This window comes from Canis aureus, chromosome 36 (genome assembly GCF_053574225.1).
Source record: "Canis aureus isolate CA01 chromosome 36, VMU_Caureus_v.1.0, whole genome shotgun sequence".
Classification (NCBI taxonomy): domain Eukaryota; kingdom Metazoa; phylum Chordata; class Mammalia; order Carnivora; family Canidae; genus Canis; species Canis aureus.
This window is the reverse complement of record NC_135646.1, coordinates 9,207,917-9,231,212: the sequence shown is the minus strand read 5'-3', so window position 1 is coordinate 9,231,212 and position 23,296 is coordinate 9,207,917. Positions and strand designations below refer to the sequence as shown.

Here is a 23,296-nt window from a genome sequence, read left to right as displayed (position 1 = left end):
TTTTACATCTCCTACAACAAACATGTATTATCTCTGTGACTTACAATTACTGTTTAACACAGAAAATAGACAAATTCTTTAAAAAGATCATGTACAATCCTTTCTATTTTTATAATTTATTAATAATCGATGATGTATAACTTATTAGAAATGGCATTATGATTCCTTGTTGTAAATTTGTACTCCATAAATTAATTAGCTAATGATTCTACCATTGACCTTCAACTCCTGCAACTATGACATTCTTCATAAAGCATTTGGAAAACCATCACCCACTTTATGCATCTATGAGGGGCAATTGCTAAAATATTCACTAAAGTATTAGGGCAATTGCTTAAATATACCATTTACATTTTCATGAAGCTATTTCCTAAGATCAGCCTTTTAAGTCTGAAAGTTGGATGCAAGTCTTTCACCTTCATTTGATATTTTCTCACTTCCCCTTAGATAGACAATTAGTAACAAGTGAAACATACATAAAACAAACACCCAGAAGGTGAAAAATTTTCTGGCCATTGCACATATTCATTTGCTACAGAGCCCCTGAAATAGTTCATGATGAAAGCACAACCCATGAAAGGCAGTTTTAAAGTCTGCATTTCATTGACTCTATAACTGAAGGTCAGAATTATCATATTGGTATAAAGTAGATGTCAAAACATAGTAATTATAAATAGCTATTTTAATGAGCCACAAACAATAATTTCCCATTGCTTTCATAAAGATTCCTCTGAAATATGAAGGAAAATATTTATATTTACGTTGTCTTAAACCAACAGGATTCCCTCTTAATTCATCAGCAAATTAAATCTCAAAAGCATTATTTTATAATGTTGACACAATGAAAATTAATGCAACATTTATTTCCTGCTAATCACTTCTCTTCTTTAATCATCAGGGATACCCAGCCCTTCAGAAAATGAAGGAAGGCCAACTCATTCAGAAGCATGAACTTTTTCTCTGTGTTTTCTCCTCATCATATAGGAAATTCTTAGGGACTATTTTTTTCCCCCAACATTTGGAATGTTGAGTCTGGTCATCCCACAAAGCACACACTTGCTTAGGGAGTCACATGCACATCTTCGAGTGCCATGGGTACGGTGCAGCACACCACCCCACGGGGTACCTGAGATCTGGAGGAAGGGTGATGAACACGCACGCACACACTGAATATCTTGTTCCTAAACATTCGTATCACCTCAAAGATAATCTGGCTCAAACCTAGTAGTTTCACAGAGTGTTGAATATATCTTCCAGAACTGACTGTGCATTTGCTATTCTTAACCCCACTTTCTCTCTTATTCTTGAGCTTCTCTTCAATTATGTTTCTATAGACTATTACTGACTTCTAGGATTGTATATAATAATCTCTAATTAAGATGCCTCTATGAACTAGGGATGACAGTAAAAGGGCAATTGGGATCATTGACAGGTTCCATGGGAGTTGGATTTGATTCTAGGAGTAATTAAGTAGGTGTAGGTTCTGGTGGTGAAGCCAAGGCATTTAGTCATGCCAAGATTCATGAACTCCCAGAAATAATCTTACCTCCCTAAGGAAGGTTTAAGTCATTAGCCATGGGAGAGCTTCACAGAGGGTACAATAGAACTGCTCATCTCAGGTTTGTTGAACCCCTAGTCCACAATGACCCTTGAACCCTTCCTCATAAGGCTCATATATCCACGTAGCTCTGAGAGGCATCCAGAGACTAATAGGTGACTGCCGACCATGAAGGCACAAATTAAGGTACAGCATCTGGCTTCCTCCAAACCTCCTCTCTGATGCAGATACATTATGAAGTAGTACTTCTTCCTCTCATGTCAACACTAGCATGTAGAAGCTCAGGCTTTTCAGAGAAGCCCAGAGCAAGCTGTGTCCCACCGCCTTCCCCCCTCACTAAATAGCGTCAATGTTGCACAGTCAGATAAAAATAAAACAAAGGTGCAATTTAAATAGTATCCCTCGACCTTTGTTTGTACTTGAATGTCTTCAGAAGCACTTGGGCAGGATAAAGCTGAAGGGCCTCTGGGAAGATAAGACTCTCTGTCCCAGAAGTTTCAGAGGACTGGAGCAAGAAGAGTCTCTAACAGACTTACGCCTGAGGCATGGATTCCAGATTTCCTTTCTTACGGAAGGAAATCTCTTGGGCCTTCCACATCCCATGTCATTAGTGAAGAAGAGACCAAAACTCTGGGTTACCCATCCGCCAGACTCTGCTCTGCATCTGGTTCTGGGAGCTACACTGTAACACTCAATCCATCCCTTCCCATTCCTGTTCCCTGCTTTCTCATTCTCCATCTATATAGTATACATCTTACTTTTTGAGTTGCTTGTCCCCACCTCCTCACACGAGTATAACCTCCACACAGGCAATGATTTTTGTTTTGTTTGCTGTTGTATCCCCCACTACCTACAACATGTAGTAGGTATGCATCTATGGTTTTGAACTGAGTAAACCCCCATATTGTGCCTTGGGAAAAATTAAAATTAAATAAGACATTTTATTATTTGAGTTAATTTAAATGCAGCTACTTCTGAAAAGTATTAGTCTTCCATTTCATAAGAGTTTTCCTATGAAGAGTCTAGGATGCGTTGCATGACGGGAAGGAAGATGCTTATCAGAAGTTTTCTTTCCTACGTTCTAACTTTGTTTTAGTTTACCACTAATATTATTAGTACATATATCAGCAAGAGGCACATTGAAGTGATCTAGTAGGGACAGGCTGATTGCCAGGGGAAACCATGTCCAGCTTGCTATTTTACTGCTTTATCATCTTGCCAGGGCCACCTAAAGCTTCTCTTTCTTAAGAACTGGCCATATGTAACAAATGGGTCACTTTAGTGCAAAATTAATAAAACACTTTAGTCAATATTATCCTTAATGATATGTTTTATCTAACAATAGGGATTGGATTTTTTAATGATTAAAGAAGCTATGAGCGTTGACCGAATATGTGATTTGTCAGTCTTTGGTAAAAACTACTGCGCTTAATGTGAAGACAGGAAACAAATTCAGAAAATGTGACTTGATCCGGGGGCAGAGGGAGAAAACCTGTTTGCAGGGGATCATATTTAACTCTAGAAATCAGACTGTGCAACTGGAAACGAAATCAAAGAAGGGTTTACACAGGGACAAAGGCAACTCGCTAACTAATGTCTTTTCCAGCATATAGCGACCAGGACACTTGCAAGGATCTCTGTGGCTGAGGCAGGAAGCCCTTGCAGTAAGACCTCTGATATTTAAATGTAGCTCTGAGCTGCTTCAAATCAATCTATCAGAAATGTTAAACCTCTTTTGAAACATATTTATGGTTGGATGCCCCTCAATTGAGAAAAGGGAAATGGGAAGTTCCTGCATGCATACTTATTTTGCTTACATGAGCTTCATTTGTATAAGGTGATGACACAGAGCAGCCATAAACGCTGCTGCTTGTCAGGGTAGATAACCAGCCAACCCTGAGTCCTCCCTTCCTTTCACCCGTCACTTTTATGTGTGCTGCAGAAAGGTCCATAAAGCAACACACCCATCTTCTGGAAGGCTAAGCTCAGTTAGTTTCCAACATCATTAAATAACGAAATGGTTGGCAGTGTCGTATCCAAATCTTGAAAGCCTGCCTCACTCCCAACTTTCTGTGTTAGGATTTAAAATAGGAGCAAGCTGTAGGCACTAGGGACTGAGGTCATGTGATTAAGGTGTGGCGTTCTTGGTGTCGGCCTGCTTTTGACCCATCTGCTTTGACTTGATGGTTTCTTTAAGAGTGGGGACAGATGACAATGAAAAGCAACACAGTAGGAAAGCTGCAGTAGAGGAGAGCATGCAAGCCTTTCAAGCCAGAATTCCTGCAGGTTGAGGGTAAAAAACCACAACAACAAACTTAATTGGTTTCTGTTTTAGCTCCCAAGAAATGCAATAGTGAGGTCCCTGAGCTTAGCGAAGCAATCGGCCCCCCATGCAGTGTCATCTGAAATGTACCCCCCTTCCAGCCTGCCAAAGCCCGTATCCACATACACACATTCCTAAACACTTTGATGCTCATGATTTCTTTCATTTCTAAAACTGATGTCACTAAAAATTAGAGGAAAATAGCTGGGAGAAACACCAGGTATTAATGACATCAATTAAGTTACATGTGTTTTCTTAGGCTTATCAGACAACTAAGTCACCAAACACTGGCCTAATGAGTTTAAATGTGGGGAAGAGGAAAGCTGGGATAGCCAGGAGGCAGTGGGAAGACCCTGGACCAGAGAGAGAAGGCCTCGGACAGGTACCTGATGGATAAGTGAGGGAACAATGAGTCCCAGAAGAGTGAAATAAAAGGAGATGTCTGCTGATGGTACATGCTGAGGGAAATACTTGTCTTTTTCATATATTCTCTCAATAAGTGGTCTAATAATGATAGTTAATCTACCAAGAGTAACACTAGCTTTTATTAAATCTTCATACATTCTAGGTGCCTTGCAGATATTAACACATTTCATCTTTACAATAATCCCATAAAGAGGTAACAATAATAATTGCTTATTTTCAAAGGAGCAAACTGAGACTAAATAAATTAGCCTCAGACAACAGCTGGGATTTGAACCCTGTTCCATTAAACTTCAAAGCCAGTAGTGTTTAGGCAATAGTTCTCAAAGTAGCAACCCGCCTCCATCCCGCCCCCACCCTGGGCCAGCAACATTACCATTATCTGGGAACTAGTTAGAAATGCAATTTTCTGAACCCACCCCAAAACTACAGAATTAGAAATTCTGGGAGTAGGACCTGGTATTCTGTATCTAAATCAGCCTTCCAGGTAATTCTGAACCTCAAAGCCTGAGACCCATATATATCTACCCAGGTGTCTGTTAGAGAGTCTGTTCTCTTTCAAAAGAAGGATGGGTGGGAGGAAGGTAAAAGCTGAAATAATTACCAGCCATGTCATCTGAGATAATGTTATACCAGGACAAGAAATACAACAAGGCTTAATTAAAGGGAAGGGTCAGACCACAAAATACCCTGTAGTTAAAGTGCAGCCACTTACAGGTTCGCAAGGATCTAGGAATGGTAAATCCCAATATGGACAAAGGCAGATCCCCCAGGGATTAGAAATGACACAGGTGGGAGATACCATAGAGGTGATGGAGGTGATATTCAGGTCAAGATTGAGCAGACCTAAAGGTCGTAATAACAAAGGTTACATTCAAAAGGTTTTCAAAGGCAGCAATAATCACTAGAGAAGGCAAAATAAGGAAAGGAACAATATGGACATAATATATGGATAATTCATTCTTCATTCATCATGTTAGTCTTTACTCATGTGTATGAAGAAGTGATTGTTTCAAGTGAATTATTCTTTCCATAGTTATATGGTGACTATTAACATCTTACAAGCCATAATTATATTTGAGACTATTTTAATCTTTCTAAACAGCTGTACTGAGGTCTGACATGAAATGAACTCTACACTTTTAAAATATATAGTTCACCGTTTTTGACGTATGCATACCTGTGAAGCCATTACTGTAGTCAAGAAAGGACCCATGTCTGTCACTCCCAAAACTTTCCTTGTGTCCCTCCATACTTCTTCCTGGCTCTTCTCTGCCGCACCCCAAACCAGGCAATCTCTGTTCTGCTTTCAGTAATGACTGAAATTAATACATAAATTTGCATTTCTTAGAACCTTGTATAAATGGAATAACTCAGTATGTATCTTCTTTTGCTTGAATTCTTTCATTCGGCATAATTATTCTGAATTCATCCATATTGTAGTACTTATCAATAGTTTACTCCTTTTTTCATTATTGAAAAGTACTCCATGGGATAGTTATACCACAGTTTTATCTATCCATTCACTTCTTGATGAACATTGGGATTGTTTCCAGTGTTTGACTATTATAAATAAAACTATATTGAAGAGACTGTCTTTCTTCCAATGGATAGTCTTTCCTCCTTTACTCTGGAAAACTGTGTGGAGGTTCCTCAAACAGTTATAAATAAAACTATAAACATCCTTAACCAAGTTTTTTTATGGATATAGACTTAATTTTCTATTGCTAAAATATCTATATGTAGAATGTTGGATGCATAGGTAGGTGCATATTTCACTTTTGTTTTTTAATGCCAACTTTCAGGGTGGCTGTATTATTTTTCAAATTCCCATCAAAAATGTATATCAAAAATGCCAGTTACTCAACATCCTCACCAGTTCTTGGGATCATCAATCCTGTTTAACTTTAGCTACTCTAATAGAAGTGTATTATTATTTCATTATGGTGCTAAATTGCATTTTCCTAATGACTATCAACCTAATGTTGAACGTCTTTTCGTATGCTAATTTCCATTTGTATATATTTTTAAAGGGGATATCTGGTTAAATCACTTGCCCATTTTTTTTTTAATTAGGTTGTTTTGTATTATTAAGTTTGGAGAGTTTTGTGTAAATTCTAGAGACAAGTCCTTTATTGGACATAGGCTTTGCAAATATTTCTCCCAGTCTGTGCTGTATCTTTTCATCCCCTCAACAGTGTCATTTGAAAAGAGCAAGTTTTTAATTATAATGAAGTCCAATTTACCAATGTATTCTTTCATGAAGTGTGCTTTTGGTGTTTTAACTAAAAAATGCAAAGTCAAAAACATTTTTCCTATGTTTTCTTCAAGAAAAGTTTTACTTTTAGATTTTTACATTTAGGTCTGTGATTCATTTTGTGTATGTGATGCAAGGAATTGATTGCAGTTTTGTTTTAATATGTATATCTAGTTGTTTTATTTTTTATCTGTTGTGGGAGTGCGGAGGGAGAGGAAAAGAGGATCTTCAGCAGGCTCTGTGCAGATCTCCATTTCACAAACCTGAGACTATGACCAGAGGCGAAATCAAGAGTCAGATGCTTAACTGCCTGAGCCATGCAGGTGCCCTTATATCCACTTGTTCTAGCACCATTTATTGAAAAGACTTTTCTTTCTCCACTGGATTGTATTCATAACTTTGCTGAAAATCAGCTGTCCAAATATGCCTAAATACATTTTCATGATTTTCTCAACTCTCCATTTTGTTCCACTGAAGTTATTTTGGCTATTCTAAGTCTTTTGTATTTCCAACTAAATTTCAGAATCAATATATCAGTTTCTACCCCCCAAAAAAGTCTAATTTGATTGGCATTGCATTGACTATATACATTAATTTGAAGATAACTGACATCTTAACAATATTATCTTTCAGTTCATTAACATGGTATGTCTCTCTGCTTATTTAGTTCTTCATTAATCTCTCTCGGCACTGTTTTTGTTGATTTTAGTGCACAGGCTTTCCACATCTTTGGTCAGTTTTATTCCAAAGCATTTCTTTCTCTTTTTAAAATTATTATTGTAGTTAGTATGAATTGTTAAAGTTGTTACTTGGTGCTACCATATAGAAATAAAATTATATTTGTACATTGTTCTTAGATCCTGAAACATCGTTAAACTCAATTACCATATCTTGCTGCCTTTTTTTTGGGGGGGGACAGTCCACTGGACTTTTTCTTTTTTTTTTTTCGGGGGGGGGGACTTTCTATATAGATATTTATTCTTACATGTAAATATAGTTCTATTTCTTCTTTACCAATCTGGATGTTTGTCAGTTCTTTTTCTTATTACATTTTCTAGAACATCTCATACAATGTTGAATAGAAGTACTGAAACCATACAGTCTTATGCTATTTGAATGTGAAAGGGAAATCATTTGGTCCTACCCAAATGCATATGATTTTACCTGTAAGTTTTTCATAAATGCCCATATCAGGCTGAGAATGTTGACTTTTACCTCTACTTTGCCAAGAGATTTTATCTTTTGGGTTTTGTTAAGGGCTTTTTCAATATCTATTAAGATGATCATGTAATTTTTTTTATAGTTTTTAGTATAGTGAACTACACTGATTTTCAAATATTAAGACAGCCATGCATTCCTAAGATTTGGTCATGCTTTCATATATAGTGGAATTTGATTTGCTAAAATGTTTTTTTAAAAAAATATAAGTTTATGAGATATGTTGGTATGCAGGATTTTTATCCCTTCTTCCTTTCCTCCTTCCTCTCCTTCATTTTCTTTCTTTCTTTCTTTCTTTCTTTCTTTCTTTCTTTCTTTCTTTCTTTCTTTCTTTCTTTTTTTTCTATCTTTGTCAGATTTGGGTATTAAGGTATTGCTGCCCACATAGGATAAGTAAGGGAAATATTCCCCCTTTCTCAATTTTCTGGAAGAGCCTGTGTAGAATTATTATTAGCTTTCCCTTATTTGTTTGGCAGAATTTATCAATGGCTTATGAAATTATCTAAGCTGGTTATCTCTATGGCCATGTTTTTAAAACAAATTTATTTAATAGATACAGGATTATTTGGGTTATTGAACCTTGAATTAGAATGGAAAATTTATTTCTTCAAGGCATTATATTTTCTCTAAGTTGCTGAATTTCTAATCATAAAGTTGTTAATAATGCCTAACTATCTTTTTAATATCTTAAAATTCTGTAGTTATTCCATCTTGTTCCTGATATTGGTAATTTCTCCTTTCCATGGTTGTTTTTTCCTTATTAGTCTGGTGAGAGTTTTACCATTTTTATTTTCTTAGATAATGAATTTGGGGATTTATTGATCTTTGCTAATTTTTTTTTTTGTTTTCTATGTCATTGATGTCCGCTCTAGTCCTTAAAGTCTCCTATCTTCTACTTACTTTGGGTTTACTTGCTCTTCTTCTTATGGCTTCTCAAGGTACAAGCTGGCATAATCAACTTGAGAAATTTCTCCTTTTCTAATATAGGTGTTTTCTATAATCAGCCTACTTTCTACTTTAGCATCATCTGCCAATTTTGGTACATGTTTACATATTCGCTAAATTGAAAATGGCTTCCTTATTTCCTTTTTGATTTCTTCTTTGAATCATGAGTTAGAGTATGCTAGTTTCCAAATAGTGGACATTCCCTAGGTACTATTTGTCACTGATTTCAGATTTAATTCCACAAAGATGAAAGAACATGCTTCTACCACTTGAATTTTTTATATTTATTGAGATTTGTTTTATGGCCAAGAATGTACCTTATCTTGATAAATATTCCACATGTACCTGTAAAAAAACTATCTTTGAGTATAGTAGTCTGTACCTGTAATTACACCAATATGATTGATATTAAGTGTTTCAGATCCTTACTGACATCCTGCCTACTGTTTTATCAGTTACTGAGAGACAATTATTGACACCTCTGATTATACTTGGATTTGTGCATTTCTTCTAGCAGTTCTATTAGCTTTATTTCATATACTTTGAAACTCTTATTATATGCATCAATATTTAGGATTCATTATGACTTCTTCATAAATTGACTTCTTTATACCTATTAAATGACATTCCTAAAAAAAATAAAAATAAAAAAATAAATGACATTCCTCATACCTGATATTATTTGCTCAGTAACCTTATTTTGACATTAATACATTCAATCTGCCTTTTTTGTTGTTTTTGTTAGTGTTAGTATGCTGCATCTTTTCCCATCATTCTACTTTTATCTATTTGTGTTTGTATATTTGAAGTCCTTGTCTGGTAGGCAGCATAGTGTTTGGTGTTGCTTTTTAATATCTGCATTCTAATTGAGGTATTTAAACCATTTATATTTAACTATTGATATATGGTTATGTTTAAATCTATCATATTGATTATTTTTCTAATAATCCTTTTTCTTCCATTTCCATCTTCTTCAGAATATTTTATGACTGTATTTTATTCTTTACTGGGTATTTAAACTATAATTATTTTGTTGTTTTATTGGTTTCTTTAGGCTTGTAGTATATATCTTTAATTCATCAGATTTGACATTCATGTAATATTAGCTCACTCCTGGTATGGTATAAAAATCCTAAGAATGGTACACTTGAGGGGCACCTTGGTGGCTCAGTCATGTAAGAGTCTGCCTTTGGCTCAGGTCATGATCCCAGCATCTGCTGCTCGCCTTGCTCCTGCTCTCTGTCAAATAAATACATAAAATCTTTTTTTTTTAATACATAAAATCTTTAAAAAAAAAATGGTACACTTGAATTTAAACCTCCTGACCTTTGTAAGACTGTGGCCATATTTTTTACTTTTACATATGTTGTATACCCTACAATACTTTGTTTTTTATTTAAATTGTAAGTCATCCTTAAGTGAAATTTAAATAATACAAAATTATATATATATATGTATAAAACACACACACACACACTCATAATTTTCAATGCTTTCCATTTCCTTTATGTAAATCAATATTTTCATCTAGCATAGCTTTTCTTCAATCTGAATGAATTTTTAAATTTCTTATAGGGCAAGTGTGTTGGTGATTTTTTTCAGATTTTTCATGTCTAAAAAATATTTAATCTTTGTTTTTTAAAGATATTTTCATTGGTATATAATTCTTGCTTGATAGTTGTTTTTCTTTCAGTACTTTGAAGATATTGCTCCACTGTCTTCTCCCTTGACTTTTTTTTCTGACAAGATATCAGTCTTCTCTTACTTTTATTCTGATAATTGCAAGACATTTTTTCCCAACTCCACCCCCAGCTGCTTTTAAGATTCTCCATCACTATTTTTGTGCATTGTGATTATTATGTGACTTGATGTAGTCTTTTCAGTGTTTCTTATGCTTATGATTTATTAATCTTCTTGTGCCTATAGGTTTACAGTTTCCATCAAACTTTGAAGTTTTCTAGCTCATATTTTTTCAAGTATCTTTTCTCTCCCCAGCCTTTGAAAACCCCAATTATACATGTATAAGCTGCAGAAAATTGTCCCACTCTTGATGTTCTGTTCGTCTTTTTAAATTTTCTTTTCTTTCATTTTGCATAGTTTCTACTATGCAAGCTTACTAATCTCCTGTGCAATGTCTTATTTGCCAATAACCATATCTGCACTTTGTAGTTTTCCTCTCTGGAGGTTCCATTTGTGTTTTGTTTTAGGTTTGGCTTTGTTTTCCTGATTTCTAAAGATTTTGAATAGATGTAATGAAGTTATAACTGTCTTGAAGTTCTTTTTCTGTTTATTCTAGCATCTGTGTTAGCTTTATACCTTTTCTATTGATCGTTTTATCTCCTTATATGAATCATATTTTCATGCATCTCTTCATGCCTGATAATTTTTTGTTGACTGTCAGACATTGCAAATTTTACCTTGTTGGGTGCTGGACATTTGTTTTTCTATAAATATTTTTGAGCTTTGTTACAGTACAAAGTTAAGTTACTTTGATCCTTTTATCTTTGGCTTTTAAAGAGTGTTCAGCAGGACTATAACAGGGCTCAATCTAGGCTTATTATTTCCCACTAAGGCAAGAAATATAGAGTACTGTACCCAATACCCTATTAATCATAAGGTTTTCCCATCTGGCTGGTGATGACTGGCACTTTACCCAGCCCTGTTTCCTGGTGGTTCTTCCCCAAGCCTTGGGTAGTTTCCTCACATACATATGCTGATCAATACTCAGCTGAATATTTGAGGGAAATGATCTGCAGATCTCTGTAGTTCTGTCTATGAGCATCTCTCTCCTCACTAGTACTCTATCCTGCAAACTCAGACTGCCCTGGTCTCCCCAAGACCTGAACTGTGTAGATTCAACTCTGGGAAGTTTCACAACCTAGCAGTATGACCTAGAAATTCTGAGGGTAGAAACATTGAGCAATCATAGAGCTTCTTGTATTTGGTTCCCAGCTCTCAAGGATCACTGTCCTCCCTTGCATAATATCCAGTGTCTTTAAAAAACACTATTTATATACGATTTTTGTTTTTCATTATTTCTATTGGGAGTATAAATCTTTTTTTTTAAAAAAATATATATTTATTTGACAGAGAGAGAGAGAGACCAAACAAGAGAGAAAGAACACAAGCAATGGGAGCAGCAGGCAGAGGGAGAGTAAGAACAGGGAGCCCGATGTGAGGTAGATCCCAGGACCCTGGGATCATGACCTGAGCCAAAGGCAGACACTTAACTGACTGAGCCACCTTGGTGCCCCCGGGAGTGTAAATCTAGCCAGTTACTCTATCTTGGACATAACTGGAAGAACATAGTTTAATTTCATAACTCATATTTCCCAATAGAAACCTAGGCTCATTTAATCTCTGCCTTTCACAGCAACGCTGAGCAATTCATAGCTAAATAAATTAGAATAATAATATTCATTGCCCCCATAATAAGTGCCAAATGGTTTTCATTAAAGAGAGTACCTACTATGTCTTAGCCATTTTGCTAGTTTACACAAATTATTTCTACTCTTACCATATTATAAAGTTTTTACCTTTTTTTTTAAATTTTACCTTTTATATAAATGGAGGAAATTAGTTTTAGGGATGTGAAATAATGTGGCATATATACAGTAAATGATTATTTAGTTTTTATATCCAGATTTATCTAATTCAAAAACTTCATACCTTTCATAGTGCTATGGTTATTATTTACTATAAAATATAAACAGAACATTTAATAATGGATTTTCTAATTATACTTCCCAGCTCAGGACATTAAAACATTTCTAACTTACCACCTTAAAAGATTTAGCTGACTAGCAGAATTTAAAAAGAGATTTTCTGTAGATCAGCAGGGAAGGAAAATTTATATTGCAAGAATGAAAGTGATAAAATGGAAAGAATATAAAGTGGTTAATTTTATCACTCAGTTTAATGCCAAATACTGAGAATAAGAATTTGCAGAAGAGAAGGGGACCCAGAGATGCAGAAATCCAAAGGAAACTCAGAGAAGGAAATTGGTTCATTTGGCAAACCACCAAACAGCATGATTACTGACTGAATAACAGAACTTTGAGACTCTTAAGAAGCTATATTATTCTGGTGGTTTATAAACCTCCCTTCTCAAGTGTTGAAGATAAAAGTTTTTTAAAAATTAATATTACTAATTTCATCTTCATTACTAATTTCATCTTCATTAAAGGTATCAAATATTTTTACTTAAAATTATTTCAAAACTTCATGTTCTTTATGTTAGAAGACACTCTCAGATCTTGGTTTAATTATTTTAAGTAAGTAAAAATTCAATTAATATTTTCAGTACAAAAAATAATCATTTTTTAAAACTTCTATGTTATTGTAACTGTTACAAAACATCAAATAATTACATTGTACTACTGAAATGATGAAAGATCCGCAAAATACAATGAAGCCAAACAAACATCCCATATGTATTGTGCAAATAACTATCAAGTAGTCAGGAATGATCAATTAGCTCTAATGCAATCCATGCAGTCAACCATAATAACGTCACATGAGAAGTGGGTATAATGTCTATAGCTATCATGGGTACAGTGTTTATGAGAATATGAAAAAAAAATCTATACAGCATTTGAGATTTCTATATTCCCTTAGGGATAACTGAAAGTAACGTAGCATTGAAAGGCATTAGGGAAAAAAAATTTCCAGAACTACTCTCCATTCATTACAGCTATTTAAAATTTCCTACACTGAGGCAAAATGTAAACTTTAAGACTGTTTCATTCCTATTGAAGAGAAGCCTAAGAAAGAATCTTGACTGTACAAATGAATACTCATGATAAGATTTTCTTTACAGCATGGTTGTAAAGAATAGAAATGGAACTGATTTTCCCTATGTCTCAGCATTCTTCAAGCATCCAAGGAGCTTAGAGCCAACTCTTTTAAACATGGTTTGACTTAAAAAAAAAAAAAAAAAGAATAAAGAAAGAAAAAGGAAAAAGGCAAAATGGCAACAATGATGTTACATGTGTGTCCTCAAATGAACTCTCAACATATGCAAAACATTATGGTGACAATGTGAATACAGATATGGAGCTATTACAAAATAGATATTGCCATAAGAAGAGGGGCAGACTGCAGACTCTCTCCTGATTATTTTCTAGATAAATTATAGAGAAATAGAACTTTAAAACTGAAAGAGACCTTGAAAATCATTTGATATAAATCTTGTATTTTGCAATTGAAGAAAGCCCAAGGATGAAAGGTGGAGGTGAATTGTTCAAAATACTACAACAGAAAGAATTAGAACCCAGCTCTGCTCAGTCTGAGAGGACCATGTTTTAAACCAAATAAGTACATATTCTGCATGTATTCTGCATCTCATAGGTATCAGTTGGTTTGTTTTCATTTAACAGGAATGCTTGTACATTTTTAGGACAAGTATTTTATAGAATTTAATTTGTTTTTATATGCTGCTGGGTGTTGAGTGCCAATCAAATGATTCTTAAGGTTACTTTTATTTCATAAGTACCTGTGCACCTACAAGTGAAAATATGTGGTTAGAATGGTAATGGAAACATTTATTAAAGACAACTAGGGGATTGGGACGCTTGGGTGGCTCAGCAGTTGAGCATCTGCCTTCGGCCCAGGGCGTGATCCCAGGCTCTTGGGATCAAGTCCCGCATTGGGCTCTCTACTGGGACCCTGCTTCTCCCTATGCCTGTGTCTCTGCCTCTCTGTGTCTCTCATGAATAAATAAATAAATAAAATCTTAAAAAAAAAAAAAAAAAGATGACAACGACTAGGGGATCTGTCATGTTAATAGGTTTGGGAAGCACCATGCCCCAGGGCCAACATAAGGAAGGAAGGAAGGAAGGAAGGAAGGAAGGAAGGAAGGAAGGAAGGAAGGAAGGAAGGATTGATTTCAACTTACTTCCTAGAAAAAGAGATCTCAGAATTTTTTACTGAAATGTTGAAAAATAGCTGATGAGAGTTTCTTTTTTAGCATCCATAACTGTCCAGTGGCATGTTTTATTATTGTCATGATGAATATATTCCATAGCACAATAAAATTAAAATATCAACTTTTTGTGCTCAGTTTAGCAAGTATTTTTGGCCCTCCTTCATTTAGTTGACACATTTTTATTGAGTACCCACTGTGTGCCCGGCATTGTACCAACTGCTAGAAATAAAATGGCGACCAAGATTAGTCCATACCTTCAAAAACTTTCCAGCTTTAAGAAAAATCCAGGCAAACAAACAAGCAAAAAGCAATTAATTGCTATTTCAATACATTCAAAGAAAATTATAGCAGAAAATCTGCTAAAGAGTGCCTTAAGGGAGAAAAATAAATAAATATAACTTTAAGTCACATTGGTTATATTGGAGACAGTTATAAGTAACCAGTATGGGGCAATCTATTGGTCCTTATGCTTTCCCTTCTGCAGAATCTTTGAACTATTATGTCCACTAGTTGAGCACAGCTGCAAAGATTGATTTCATGTACTTATAACTTAATAAATGTTTAAAACCTTTTTATTGGTGTCTGGCTATATAGAAGATTGATAGAGCATTAGAATTAGCAGATCAAATAGATATTTGCACTACATGCTGCTCTGTAGTCCCATGATAAGAAAGAAAAACCTGATAGAGAATATAGGAAAAATAATAAAATACAAACTAAAGGTTAGAGTTTAGGAAATTATGAATATACAAATTAGAAAGTTTTTTGAAAATTTCCATGACTTTGTTTCCTTCTCTTCCCTTCCACACCACTTGAGATCCTTCAATCATCTTCCCTCTGTTCCTCTGACAGTCCTAACAACTTAAATCATCTATAATTTCATTTAAACATCAGCAGGTAAAGAAAACTCTAATTTCAAATCATCGTATCTGTGATTTGTTCTTTTAATTGTTAAAACTTGAAAATACTGACTTCCACTGTTGTTTCGGGGACTTCAACAGCAAATACCTAAAGTCTTTTAAAAGACTCTCTATAGGAAAATAAAAGTATTTGCTTATCAAAAACTAAGTAAGCAGAAATAACAGAATCTCACTTTGTAGCTCCCTATTGATTCAGCTGGTCAGCATGTCATGGACAAATTAAGATTAGGTTAGAAGTTAAGTTCAAGGTCATACATTAATGAAATATATCCTCTTGATTAAAAACTACCTATTTCCTCACAAAAATTTTCAAAGATTGTCTCGGTGATTTCTCAGTAATTTTATTGTTTGTAAAAATGTCTCAGTAATCTTCCCAGCATGAGGAAGATGGCATTATCCAGATTGGCCATGCTCTAAACTGATTTAATTCCTGGAAACCTACTGTAAGAAGGTATGTTTCAACATCTAAAGCCCCTGACCCCTTAGAGATTGCAGGCTCTTTACTTTGCATCTCATGGGTATATAATTATGTGTAATTTTGAATAAAAGACTAATGTTATTTATAAGTACTCATTAGAAACTAAAATTGATAAGTATGTGAATAAATATGTTAGGGCAGGAATGGGAAAGTAGGCATTGTACTTTCATGTACTATAGGGTGAGTAGGTGAGATGAATGTAAAGCTGGAAAAGGTAAAGTTGCCTGTAAAATGGACATTCATTGGGCAACTAAGTCACTTACTATATACATATCATCTCATTTAATCTTCCCAACAGTCCTTTTACAGATGACACTGAGACTCAGAAACTTAATTATCATGGATCTCATGGCAGGAAAGTTGTAAGCATCTATATTCACTAGTTCCTGTCCTAAGCCCATGGACTTTGGACATGTGCTCTATGAACAGATTTCCTAAGTATTATACAGTCATTCATATGTTCCATTAATAAAGGTTAACATAGAACAGAAAACTGAAGCTCTACAACAAACTCATGGGACTCTATAGCTTTTAATACCATAGATGTGCTCTGACTCTACCTTTAGCTTCCATATTTTCTCTGGCTGCATTGGGTGAGGACTGGTTGCAAATGACCGAAAGACCCAGTTCCAGTTGACTTAAGCTAAAGAGATTTACCCAACTGAAAAATCCAAGGGCACTTCACTCTAAATGAATCAGGGGACTCAGACAATCTGAAGATTTGATCTTTTTTTTTATTTTTGGTCATTTCTCTGTTCTCCATTTATCTTGTTGGTTGCATTTTGAGGCCCTTTGTGGTGACAACATGGCTGCTGGCAGGTTCAGGCTTACTTCCTTGTATGTGTATATGTAGTGGAGGAAAAGGGAATGGATAGATCTTTTACATAATATTTAGTGTGTCTCACATTGACCTGAATTGAGAATAAAAAGATTCCTGCACAATAAATTATGATGCTCAATTGGCCAGGCTGAAACTACATTCCCATTTCTAAATTTGACAGTGGAAACAACACCACTAGAGCCACATGGTAGTGAGTGTGGGTATTTTCCCAAGAAAAATAGGAGGGCTATACTCAGAGAAAAAAAAAAAGTAGTATTTCCTAAATGTCAGAAAACATGACATTTCCACTATAGTTCAGAATTAGGAAGAAAACAGAAATATTTGCTATAAAAAAGTCTGTGGGTACATGCTCCAGAACTATTGGTGTTTGCCAATAACACAGACAAATACATTATGGATAATTCAAGACCAAGCAAACTTTGATATAAAATAGTATATAGTATTCGTAGTCATGTTACTACATGTTCAACTCATACCTAATGGGAACCACCTTTGGATACAAGGAATTCTGATGCAGAGCATCACCCAAAAAACAGGCATCAAATTGAAGAGACCTAGAATACAAGTCTTTCCTTTAACAGACTAGCATCCCATGTCACCATCGTGGTAATAATGTCGTCAAAATAGATGTTCAGAACATCTATTAGATTTCATGAAACAAAGTTTGAGAAATCTTGCATTTTTAATGTCATCTCCTTGTTGAATATTCATATAGAAATATACACAGAGATACACCTAGTTTATGAACAGCTTTTGATGTCTTGAGATTGGGTGGGATAGCATGGAGTTTTATAATTTTGGTGCCTTAAAAATAGGCCCACTTTTGTTTTTCCTGTTACCTTTGGGAAACATGGTCAAGGTCAGGAGATAATCTGTATCTACGGGACATGAGCAAAGATAAAGAATCATTTTGGTCGCATTAGCATATGTCTAGGTGAGCTAATCAATGACAAACATCTTCCCTGACACTATATAGGAAAAGAGCTTAATCATCACAGACACCTCTGGAAAATGTCATGACAGTCTGAAGATTTTATCCACGAGAGACAGGATAGTCCATGAGTTTCAGATGAACATAATCTGTATCAGTATAACCCAATTTCCAATAATATTTTTATTTTATTGTCATCCGCATTGCAACACTGAAAGAAAAATTGAAAGAAGAAAATATTTTACTGTCTACATAGAAAGCAGATCGTTTTCTTCACTTTGTAAGAAAAGAGGCTCTTTCACACATAGAAACTTACTGACCAGCTAGCCTACAAGAAGGGAGGTAGTATGGCATGCTAGGAAGTGATGAGGATGTACCATATGAGGACTGTAGTTCAATTCCATTCGCAGCATGACCTTGAGCAAAGCACTTCATCTCTGTAGAGCTCCATTGTCTCACTTGCAAAATGATGCCAATAAGACCTGCCCTGCCTGCCTCCTGAGTCTGCTGACATTTAAATGTGTATGAAAAGTATTTTTGCCAAATATGACTTATAGGAAGACAAAAATGCATACTTGTAAAAAAGTATATTACAACATTTGAAAGGAAAAATACTTCCCATTATTGTGTAAGTAAACCATTCATTTTGTTCCCTGATCTTTCTTTTTCAAAACCATCAAGACCATTGTGTAATATAGTGAAGTGGTTTTGGACGGAGCTTGTGGCAATAGAGAGACCAACTCTCCAATGCTACTTTGTGAGACTCTGACCCAGCTTTTCAACCTTTCAATACCTTAGACTCCCCATATATATTGGGGGGAAAATTATGTGGATAAAATGAGATAATGTAGGTAAAATGCTTTGCATAGCATCTGGCACATAATAAATGCCAGCAATTTATTGTGTCTATTCTCAGAAAGGTTTGTGATTCTATTTTCCTTAGGCTTGCTTCTCCTGGCTTCCCTTCCTACTCAGGTCTCTACGATTGCCAAAATAGCTCAACGTAGTGCCAAGCAGGACAGATAGCTTTGGCTCATTGTGGAAACTAAAGAAATACAGGGATAAATGGAATTTGGTTTGGGAAAAGCATTCTCTCTAGCACACAGCGGTCTCCCCAAGGCCCTTGAGTTGATGCAAATTGCTTGTAACTATATATCAAGCTACCTATCTGGTCTCCAGAGATGCCCTTTTGAACACTTTACATTGTGTGTGTAAAAGTCCTCCTCTGGCTATTGGACCCAGACACCTTCCCAAACAAATTCTTTGTTATACATCAATGAGACATCACAAAGAAGGTGTCTATTGAGAAGTTACTTCGTGAAGTTATAGAATTATAGCCTAAATGGCTGTACACCATCGGACCAGCCATGACCAATTTAAATGCCCGAAGGAGCGAGGCAAGTAACATAAATAAGAGAAGTAACATAACTAAGAGAAGTAGGGCTTGTATTCTTTCGACAGGGACTCTCTTTATTAGCATATCCAAACCGCAAAGAGGGCCGCCTAGGTGGCTCAGTCTGTTAAGCATCAACTGGTGACTTTGGCTTAGGTCATGATCTCATGGGGCCTGGGATGGAACCCCCACGCTGGGCTCCAAGTCTTCTTAAAATTCTCTCTCCTCCCCACCAACTGGTGCCCTCTCTCACTAAAAGAAATAAGTAAATCCTTAAAAAAAAAAAAAAAAAAAAAAGACAATCTTCATTTCTAAAAGAAGTATACTCTTTCCATATATTTTTAAAACCTATTAATGTCTTGACTTTTATTTTTTCCACTATAGACAGAGATGTGGAAACTGGAAAATATACCCATACCATAAGAAAATCAACAATAAGCAAAGTGGAACTAGCAGTTAGCCCCAGTGTGAGGGAGAAAATAGGAAGAGGTAAACACTGAGACTAATGGAAGAAAGCTCATGCTATTTGAAACAGAGACACCATTCGGCTCTGGTCAGTTCTGCTATGTAAGAATGTGAAATTGGTATTAAATCTTAGCAATTTTTGAACGAAAGCCAGAAATCTGATTTTTAAGTGAATGTCCCAACTTTTAGTGTTGGCTCCAAAAAAGTTTAAAACATAATGCAGGCCAACAAAAAAATATCTGTAGGCCAAATATGGCTTTGGGATTGCTGACGAGTCCAAGAGCTCCTGTTGTAGAAAAGTAACTGCTCATGACTTGCGCAAGGTCACATTGATATTGGCAGAACCTGAAGTTGATCAGGGATCTCCTGATCCCCCAGCCCAGGAAAATCGGTCTGCCTTCCCACGACTAGACCAGCCACAATATTGTTGATGGTGAAATACATGAAAATAAAACATAGCTATTAAATATATGTGTTCTTATTCTTCCTCCACTGTTTTTCCTGAAGAGATGTCCCCATTTTCTCATGTATTATCCAGAACATGATAAAAAACCCCTTTTCTCCTTTCTTAGTGCGATAATAATTCTCACACCCACCGAAAGCAATCTTCTGCTTGATAGCTAATGTCTTTGTAGATTTAAGAAAATACACTGCAGCCAACATGCAGAGAGGTTTGGTACAAGATGCACATATTGTATCATTTGAATCAATATTTTCAATGATATATATTCAGAACAAGTCATGCACATTCTAACTGCTAGCTTGCATAGTTTTTAATACCCAGTGTGAAACTTAGAGGCCACATATTGACATTCTGGTCAAAATGACAGTTTCCATACAGCATAGCAATTGCAAAAATACTCATTTGGTTACAGATCAGGACATCAAATTTCAAATACTAATAATAAAAAGAATTTTTTCTTGGACATAGTACAGCTAATTTGCCCAGCCTTTTGTGCTTTAATGCACCACAGGTTTAAACTAAAGAGATTACCTGTGGTTATCTGGTAAGCTAATGCCACCCAACCCAAGAGCTATATGACAGCAGGTGCTGAATAGCAAATTATTAGGTAGTGGGGAAACAGTGATTAAAACCTGCAGCTGGCCTCGTTACATCCATAATTATATTTATTCAGCACATTTGGAAAAGAAACCACATTTCCCCCTGCCTTTCTCGTAAGCATGCTCTTTCTCTTTTTCCTTTTGAGCTATTGAATATTTTTATATTTCATCTACTTATTAAATAGTGTGGAAACTCAGTAAGAAAAGCTGAACTTCAAACATTTATTTTGTCATTTGGATACATAGCTTGAACCAAGTTGTTCTCTCCCCATCCAAGGGCATTGATTAACTTCCCTTAAGAGTATAAGCCCCTCAATATAAATAATAGTGAAAGGGAATATAAGGGAAGGGAGAAGAAATGTGTGGGAAATATCAGAAAGGGAGACAGAACGTAAAGACTGCTAACTCTGGGAAATGAACTAGGGGTGGTAGAAGGGGAGGAGGGCGGGGGGTGGGAGTGAATGGGTGACGGGCACTGGGGGTTATTCTGTATGTTAGTAAATTGAACACCAATAAAAAATTTAAAAAAAAAAAAAGAGTATAAGCCCCTCTTAAGAAGCCTATACTCACGGAGACTTGCTCTTATGCTGTGATAAAAATCGAAAGTTCTGAAGACAGGAAGGGGGGGGGTTGCCCATGTTAATTTCTCATCCATCTGCTAAAGCTCTTTGACACCTCCAGCTAATATCATCTCTTCAGGAGAATTAAAGCATCAAAGATACATATGTCAGGAGCAAAAAGACATCTCAGTTAATCCGAAAAAGCCATTTGTGTGAACACTCCACTCCCTAATGATACTGTGAACTGAGTCCTTACTACCCTGTAACAATGTTAGAAAATTCCCCAAGAAATGGAGGGGGCCCGGATGTTCTCTCCTTCAACCCATCACATTCCTGGAAGCTACAGCTGTGCATTCACATTGCAGGCAAGCCTTGAGAGAGATGCAGAGGTCATCCTTGGTTCAACTCTAATAGGGACTCGCTTCTCTGGCACAAATCTTTGGTAGGGGATTTGCAGCATCTCCTCGATTTGTAGGAAAGTGTCCTTTGCTCCTTTGACCACAGCCTTAGGAAAGGGGCCAGTCATGCTTTGTTTCATTACTGTTCCTGTAACCATAACAAAACAACAGCTGACATGTGTCAGAACACTTAATATTTTATGGAGGAGCTCATATAATCCCTACAAGAGACTCGTGAAATAGCTGTGATTGTTGTCCCCATTTCACAGCTGAAGAAACAAAGGCTTCAAAATACTAGGTGTCTTGCCTAAAATCACACTAGTATGTGATGCAGCAGGATTTGAACATGAGCAAACTGACTCTTAATCCCTCTACTATGCTGAATATACAGTGAGAGCCCTCATCTTTCCTTGAAATTCATTCATTCTTAGAAAATTCTAATTTTATTCATTCTTAGAAAATACTATTGCAATAGTAAAGGTACTATTTAGGCTATTTTTCAGCTGTGATTTTTTAGGATTTTTTTTTTTTTGGTTTGCTTGTCTACTTTTATGTATATATTTTATATTTTATTATTTAATTGTACTGTGATTAAAACAGTTAACATGAGATCTACTCTCCACAAATTAAGTGTGAAATACATTTTTGTAGATTACAGGTACAATGTCATACAACAGATCTCTAGAGCTTTTTCATCTTGACTGAGACTTTATGCCTGTTGATTAGTAACTTCCTATTTCTCCTTCCTCTAGTCCCCGACAACCACCAATCCATGAATTTGACTATTTTAGATACCTCATATAAATGGAATTGTACAGTATATGCCTTTCAGGGGCTGGCCTATTTCACTTAGTATAAAGTCTTCAATATTCATCCAGGTTATTGCACGTTGCAGAATTTCCTTTTTTAGGGCTAATATTCCATTACATGTTTATATTATATTTTCTTTCTTTGTCCATTCATCTGTTGATGGATATTTAGATTGTTTCCACATTTTGGCTATTGTGAATAGTGTTGTAATGAAGGCAGGAATGCCAATATCTTTGAGATCCTGACTTCAACTCTTTTTGATAAATATCCAGAAGTAGGATTGCTGAATCATGTAATAGTTGTAGGTTTAATTTTTTGAGGAAACCTCATGCTGTTTCCCATAGCAATGACGCCATTTTGCATTCCTGCAACAATGTGCAAGTGTTCCAATTTTTCCACGTCCTTGCTAATACTTAGGGTCCTTACAGGTTTTTTGATCATGGGCATCCTGACAAGTGTTAGGTAACATCTCATGTGGCTTTGATTTGTATTTCCCTGATTAGTGCATTGAGCGTTTTTTTTCATACACCTGTTGGATATTTGTAGATGTTCTTTGGGGAAAAAAATGTCTATTTAAGTCCTTAGACCATTTTTAAATCGGGTTATTTTGTTTTGTTTTTACTATTGAGTTGAGTTCCTTAAATATTTTGGAAATTAATCTCTAATCTCTTATTAGATATATGGCTTACAAATATTTTCTCCCCTTCCACAGATCACCTTTTCACTCTGTTGTTTTCTTTCTGTGCAAAAGCTTTTCAGTTTGATGTAATCCTATTTGTTTATTTTGT

The 23,296-nt window shown here is 35.6% G+C and overlaps 1 protein-coding gene and 1 long non-coding RNA gene across 3 annotated transcripts in view; one reads left to right on the top strand and one right to left on the bottom strand.

Annotated features, from left to right (window-relative positions):
* The window catches only part of VWC2L (von Willebrand factor C domain containing 2 like), a 155,286-nt gene that overhangs the window by 35,227 nt on the left and 96,763 nt on the right, over positions 1–23,296 (top strand). The window lies entirely within an intron of this gene.
* Positions 5,485–23,296, bottom strand: part of LOC144305930 (uncharacterized) — a 161,376-nt gene continuing 143,564 nt past the window's right edge. For both annotated transcript variants that reach the window (XR_013372960.1, XR_013372959.1), the window contains exon 3: positions 5,485–5,623. This is a non-coding gene — a long non-coding RNA (uncharacterized LOC144305930). The remainder of the gene's footprint in view (positions 5,624–23,296) is intronic.